Source organism: Pongo abelii, chromosome X, assembly GCF_028885655.2.
Source record: "Pongo abelii isolate AG06213 chromosome X, NHGRI_mPonAbe1-v2.0_pri, whole genome shotgun sequence".
NCBI classification, from domain to species: Eukaryota; Metazoa; Chordata; class Mammalia; order Primates; family Hominidae; genus Pongo; species Pongo abelii.
Window position 1 is genome coordinate 49,903,489 of NC_072008.2, and position 7,399 is coordinate 49,910,887.

At 45.3% G+C, this 7,399-nt stretch overlaps 1 pseudogene; it reads right to left on the reverse strand.

Moving 5' to 3' along the window:
- Positions 1-1,015: 1,015 nt before the first annotated feature.
- LOC100937949 (voltage-dependent anion-selective channel protein 1-like) lies at positions 1,016-2,791 on the reverse strand (annotated as a pseudogene).
- Between the last annotated feature and the right edge of the window lie 4,608 nt (positions 2,792-7,399).

A 7,399-nucleotide genomic window follows, 5' to 3' on the forward strand; every position in this document is an offset into this window, starting at 1 on the left:
ATACAAGTCAGAACTCACAAGAAGGTAGCTGGAGCAGTCTCACTCTTCTCCCTGGTCCCTTCACTTCTGCAGTCCCTGGAGTAGTCCGGGCCACTTGTTTCTGGCTGCTGAAGGCCATGCTTGTCACTGTCCCTTTCCTAAGATCCTACTCTGAACTCTGTCTTTTCATATCAACGTGGTTGTTGAGAAGTCATGATTTGTGGCTGCTTCTACTTGCAACTGTCTGTCCTATTGGCCCTAATATGGCTCTAAAACCCCATGTTATACTTCTCTCCTGGAAAAAGCATAGAAATGGGACTGTTCACAGTGCTATTAGCAGCTATTAACAGCCTGATTGACCAGATGAATGAGTCACTTAGCAAGTGTCTAAGGGAATGAGACATTACCAGAGGGGTAATGAAGCATGGGTCCCTTTTGGTGGAGAGGGGAAGGGGATGGAGGAAAAGGTCCTGGAGATTTTCTGGGGACACAGGGTGCAGTGCAATTGGCATGGATAATAGAGGAGAAGGAAGAGAGTGCAAAGGGGATGCCAAAAGGAAAAAGGGAAAACCCTGAAGAAACACACCCTGTTTACAATGTTACTGAGAACGTTCCCTTTCCTTTACATCTTTTAGTGTATGCACTGCCCTTTCACTGTTAGAGAGCCTCAACGTGTTCCCAAGGCAGGGTACCCAGAACATAGCAGTTTTGTTGAGATAATAGTAAAGATATCAATTAACCTCACACAGGTCTTGTTTTTTTTTTTATTTACTTTAAGTTCTGGGATACATGTGCAGAACGTGCAGGTTTGTTACATATGTATACATGTGCCATGATGGTTTGCTGCACCTGTCAACCCGTCATCTAGGTTTTAAGCCCCGCATGCATTAGGTATTTGTCCTAATGCTCTCCCTCCCCTTGCCCCCCACCCTCTGACAGGCCCCAGTGTGTGATGTTCCCCTCCCTGCGTCCATGTCACACAGCTCTTAATAAATAACTGATTCTCTGTCCTATCCAGGCGCTTGCCCTTGTAACATTTCTTTTTTTTTTGAGGTTTCAATATTTTATTCAAGTTTTTTTTAAGTGATGTTAATTACAGCATTTGAAGGGGAGGATCTAATTCCACACAAAATAGAAGACTGTAAAATGTACCCATTAAACTGCTAAAAAACAAATTGAGTGGTGAGAATACAACGGAAGTCCAATTTAGATTCTGAGTGTTGTCACCATATGATTACAATCACACAGACACTTCCAAGCTTATAGATGGAGCTCCTGGAATCTATTTCATACTCTGGTGCAAGGGCAAAAAAAAAAAAAAAAAAACACAACACAAGAAGGAATAAGTCCTGAATTATTGGCTTCATCACATCCACCTTCTCCACCCCAAAATGGCACAAAAGAAACAGTGACCCCACCCTGCAGACCTTTTGGTGTAAAAGAGGTGATGATGAACTGGGGTGGGAACAGGTCATGAAGATCTGTCTAAAAAAGTCCCATTCAGGTGAGTTTGTACACAACATCAAGAAGTGAGCCTCTCATCAATTAGGGTTAGGAAACCAAGGTTCGATTCTGAGGAAATCACAATTTCATTCATTTACTCAATATGAATTTACAAAGTGCCTACATATTATCAGCTCCCACTTGCAGCCATTTCTAGATTAAAAAGAAACCTGGCATCTCAAAGGGGCCACCAAATTCCCCCCGAATCTACCACTGAAAGGACCTTTTTTGGAAATGGGTTTCTTCTGTACCTCCGGAAGGGTAACATCTTAAAGCTGAATCAACTTTAACCTGGAGGGCTAATATATTTAGCAATACTTGCATCCCAGACATACAACAGTAAAAGATACATTAAATTCTGAAGATAGCTATGCTGCAAAACAGCTTAAAATTAAACAATTGTACAGTATTCATTTATGCTTGAAATTCCAGTCCTAGACCAAGCTTGTGGCCACCATCATTGACGTTCTTGCCAGCCAGAAGAGCTGACAGTGTCAGTTTGATACCTGGCTTTAGAGTCTGAGTGTATCCTAAACCTATCAGGCTGGAGTTGTTCACTTTAGTCGAGAAGCAGGCATCAGGGTCAATCTGATACTTGGCTACTATTCCGAAGCGCGTGTTACTGTTTCCTGCTGTCCAGGCAAGATTGACAGCGGTCTCCAACTTCTTGTTCACTTTCTGGTAAATGAGGCCGCCAAACTCTGTCCCGTCATTCACATTAGTGTGAAGCCAGAATTCATCAGTCTCGTAGCCAACCGCAAAGTTGCTCTGGGTCACTCCGGACTTTGCAGTCTCAAAATTCATCTGGTAGCCGGCCAGCCAGCCCTTGTAACCCAGCACCAGAGCATCCCGGATGGAAGGCCCAGCAATGTCAAAATCTATGTCGCAGTCCAGGTTAATGTGCTCTTGCTTGTACCCTGTCTTGATTTTAGCATTTTTTCCCCTCCAGTGTTAGGTGAGAAGGATGAATCAAAGGTCAGCTTCAGTCCACATGCAAGCTGATCTTCCACGGTAATCTTGGTGCCTAGTGTATTGTCGGTGTTCCATTTCTCCGTAAACGTCAGGCCGTACTCGTCCATCTGTACTTGTTTTCCAGACTGCCCGTCACTTTGGTGGTCTCAGTGTTGGCTGAGTCTGAGCTTGTAAATTCCAATCCATTCTCAGATTTTGTTTTCAAATCAAGCTTTATTAAGCCAAATCCATAGTCCTTGGTGAAGACATCCCTGGCAGATTTGCCAAGATCGGCATACGTGGGTGGCACAGCCATCTTCTGCTCAGAGGCGGTGGCGGCGGGCTCAGAGGCGGCTACGGCGGGCCCTTGTAACATTTCTATGCTGCCTGTGATACCTGTTGAAGTGCACTTTTCAAAAAGTCACAAGCGTGGTCGTGATACAAATATGGAGTGAACATGTATCACAAGGTACATTCTCTGGCAACTGTTGCTGAGATGAGGTTTGTTGGCAAGACTTTGCTTATTTATTTAGAGACAGGGTCTCACTATGTTGCCCAGGTCAGAGTGCAGTGGCACAATCTTGGCTTACTGCAGCCTCCAACTCCTGGGCTCAAGTGGTCCCCCCGCCTCAGCCCCCAAGTAGCTGGGACTATAGGTGTGCACCACCACGGCCGGCTAATTTTTTTTTCTTTTTTGAGACAGGGCCTTGCTCTGTCATCCAGGCAGGAGTGCAATGACATGATGGCTAATTAATTTTTTTTTTTTTTTTTTTTTTTTTTTTTTTTTTGCAGAGATGAGTGTCTCTCTATGTTGCCCAAGCTGGTCTTGAACTCCTGGCCTCAGGCGATCCTTCCACCTTGGCCTCCCAAAGCTCTGGGATTACAAGTGTGAGCCACTGAGCCTGACAAGACCTTTAGTAAGCATCAGCCCTGTAAAAGGGAGGGGACAGAATTATAACTGGGCAGAGGAACAAACGGAACTACAATAGAGAGCCCAACAAAGCCCTGGCCAGCTAATCTGGACGGGAGTTCTGGAGTAAGTGTCTTAGCTTGGGCTACTGGAACACATTAACTATAGACTGGGAGGCTCAAACACAAAGTGTTTATTTCTCCCTGTTCTGGAGGCTGGAAGTCCAAAATCAGGGTGCCAGTATGGCTGGGTTCTGGTGAGGGCCCTCTTCCGGTTGCAGACATGCCTACTTCATGTTGTGTCCCTGCATGGTGGAAAGAATGCTAGCTAGTTCTCTGGCTCTAATCCTATTAGCAGGCACTAATCCCATTAGCAGAGTCCTCATGACCTCATGACCTCTCACAGGCCACACCTCCTAACACTGTCACATTGGGATTAGGGTTTCCACATGTGAATTTCAGTGGAGTGGGGAGTGTAGGGGAACAAACATTCAGTCCATTGCAGTGAGTACTGTTCACCTGAGTGTCTTGTGTTGGGCCAAGATGGCCGGCCCTTTATTCCCCCATGGCCTCACTGAGTCACTGCTTGTGGGCCATCCTAGGAAGCATGTGACCTCAGCCCAGGCAGCTCTCTGAAGCTGAGGCAGGCCCTGAAAGAACTTGAAGGGGCCTGGGTGGTATGGGTTTATGTTTGCATGGTCTATTCCTCTACATATAATCAGGGAGCTGTTCCTCTAAAATTCTGGTGGGCTGCTGTTCTTTCAGGGTAACTTAATGAGGGCAATTAGTGGGATGAATCATAACCCTTGCCATTGGAGCTGGTCTTAGACAACTGCACTAGGAAAAGAAAAATATCCAGACTTTTCAAGGACTGTTGGACACAGGGTCTGAGTTGACATTGATATCTAGAGACGCAAAGTGTCATTGTGGCCCCTCTGTTAGAGTGGCGTGTACAAAGGCCAGATAATAAGTAGAGTCCTGGCCCAAGTCCACCTTATAGTGGGACTTTATGGTGCTTACAGTGGGGCAATGGGGCCAAGGCCCCAACTGGTTGTCATTTTACTGGTCTTTGAATGCATAATTGGGATTGACAAATTGGCAGTTAGCGTAACTCCTACATTGGTTCCTTGGCCTGTGGGGTAAAAGCTGGGATGTGGGGAAGGCTAAGTGGAAGCCTCTGGAACTGCCTGTGTTGGTTTCCTGGGGCTGCCATAACAAAGTATTAAAAACTGGGTGGCTTAAATAACAGAAGTTCATCATCTTACAGTTCTGGAGGTCAGAAGTCTAAAATCAAGGTGTTGTCAGGGTTGATTCCTTCTGAGGGCTACGAGGGAGAATCTGTTCCTTGCCTCTTCCCTAGCTTCTGGTGGTTTGCTGCCAATCTTTGGCTTTCCTTGGCTTGTAAAAGCATAACTCCAATTTCTGCCTTCATTTTCACGTGGCGTGTGTGTGTGTGTGTGTGTGTGTGTGTGTGTGTGTCTATGTGTCTGTGTGTCTGTGTCCAAATTTCCCTTTCTTATAAGAACACCAGTCATATTGGATTAGGGGCCTACCTGCTTTAGTATGATCTCATCCTAACTTAACTAATTTGCATCTGTAATGCCTTTATTTCCATATAAGATTACTTTCTGAAGTAGTGGGGGTTAGGACTCCAACATCTGAATTGCAGTGGGGTGGAGGAACACTATTCAACCCATAACACTACCCACCACTCAGCAGAGGATCAAAAGCAATTTTGGATCCTGGGGGTATGGCTGAGATTAGCACCACCCTTAAGAATCTAGAAGATGCAGGGATGGTGAGTCTCATCGTGTCTCCATCTAATTTGTCAGTCTGGCTCCTTCAGAAACTGGCTGGATCCTGAAGGTTGACAGCGGACTGCCACAGTTCAACCAAATAACAGCAGCCCCAGTGGCAGCCAGATGTTGTATCATTTCTAGGGAAGCTTAACCTGGCCTCAGGTCCATGGTATGTGGCCCTCAATTTGTCGAATGCATGCTTTTCTATCCCTATCAGAAAATAAGATCAAAAACAGTTTACAATCACACAGAATGGGAGACAATATTCATTTATAGTTTTGTCCCAAAGGTATTTTAACTCTCCTGCCTTCTGTCATAATTAGTAAAAGGGAATCTGGACAGTCTGGATACCCCACAGAACATCACATCAAGTCATGATATCGATTACATTATGTAAGAGGGGGCCAGCACAATGAAGGACTTGGTAAGACACATGGGCTCCAGAGGGTGGGAGATGAACACTGAAAATTCAGGAAACTGCCACGTGCCTACAAATGTTAGGAGTTCAGTGGTCTGGATTTCAGTCCTAGAACGTTCCCTCCAAAGTAAAGGACAAACCAGGCACGGTAACTCATGCCTGTAATCCTGGCAGTTTGGAAGGCCAAAGGAGACAGATTGCTTGAGGTCAGGAGATCAAGACCAGACTGGCCAACATGGTGAAATCCCATAGCCGAGCATGGTGGTGCACGCCTGTAATCCCAGCTACTTGAGAGGCTGTGGGAGGAGAATTGCTTGAACTCAGGAAGCGGAGGTTGCAGTGAGCTGAGATTGCGCCACTGCACTCCAGCCTGGACGACAGAGTGAGACTCTGTCTCAAAACGAAAACCAAAAAAACAAAAAAATCCACAAAGTAAAGGACAGATGATTGCATCTTGCATCTCCCACCATGAAGGAGGGACAATTCCTGGTCGGCTTCATCAGATTCTGCAGGCAGCATATTTGACACCTGGGAATATTGCTTTGGCCCATATACCACATGACATAGAAGGCTACCAGCTTTGAATGGAACCCAGAGCAGGAGAGGGCCTCATAGCAGGTTCAGGATGCAGTTCAAACAGCTCTGCTGCTTGGGCCATGTGACCTGGCAACCACTAGAGTGTTGGAAGTATCAGTGGTGGGAAAAGATGGTATAGAATTTGTAGTAAGCCCCAGTGGGCATATCCAAGCTCAGACTTCTGAGGTTCTGGAGCAGGCCCATGACGTGTACAGTGGAGAATTATACATTTTTAAAAAATTGGCCCTGGGAAGGGCATGGTGGCTCACGCGTGTAATACCAGTACTTTGGGAGGCCGAGGTTGCAGTGAGCCATGATCACTCCACTGCACTCTAGCCTGGGCAACATAGCTAGACAATGTGTGAATTGTTTTTTTTAAAAAAGGCCCAGGCAAATCCTGACACAGGCTACAACATGGATGAACGTGGAGGACATTATGCTAAGTGAAATAAGCCAGTCACAAAAGAACAGATACTATATAATTCCACATATTAATGAGGTACCTAGAGTAGTCAAAACCACAGAGACAAAGCCGAATGGGGGATGCCAGGGGCTGAGGGGAGTGGGGAATGGGGAGTTGTTTAATGAGTACAGAATTTCAGTTATGTAGCTGGTGCAGTGGCTCACGCCTGTAATCCCAGTACTTTGGGAGGCCGAAGTGAGTGGATTGCTTGAGCATGGGAGTTCAAGACCAATCTGGGCAATATGTCGAAACCTTGTCTCTATCAAAAATACAAAAAAATAGCTGGGTGTGGTGGCGCAGTCCTGTGGTCCCAGCTACTTGGGAGGCTGAGGTAGGAGGATCACTTAAGTTTGGGAGGCAGGCGGAGGTTGCAGTGAGCCGAGATCGTACCACTGCACTCCAGCCTGGGCAACAGAGCGAGATCCCATCTCAAAAAAGAAAAGAAAAGAAAAGAAAAGAAAAGAAAAGAATTTCAGTTATGCAAGATGAAAAGGTTCTGGAGATCTGTTTCACAACAATGTGAATCGAGTTAACACCACTGGACCATACACTTGGAAATGGTTAAGTTGGTAACAAAGAAGAGATTCAGAATCTTACAAATAAAAATGGTGAGCATTGTTTCATATATATATATACATACACACATATATATGTATGTATACATATATGTGTGTGTGTGTGTATATATATATATATATATATATATATATATATATATATATATATATAAAGGCCCTGATGTGTTACTGGGCTGTGGTAGAGATGGAATGCTTGGCCATGGAGCACTGAGACATCATGCAT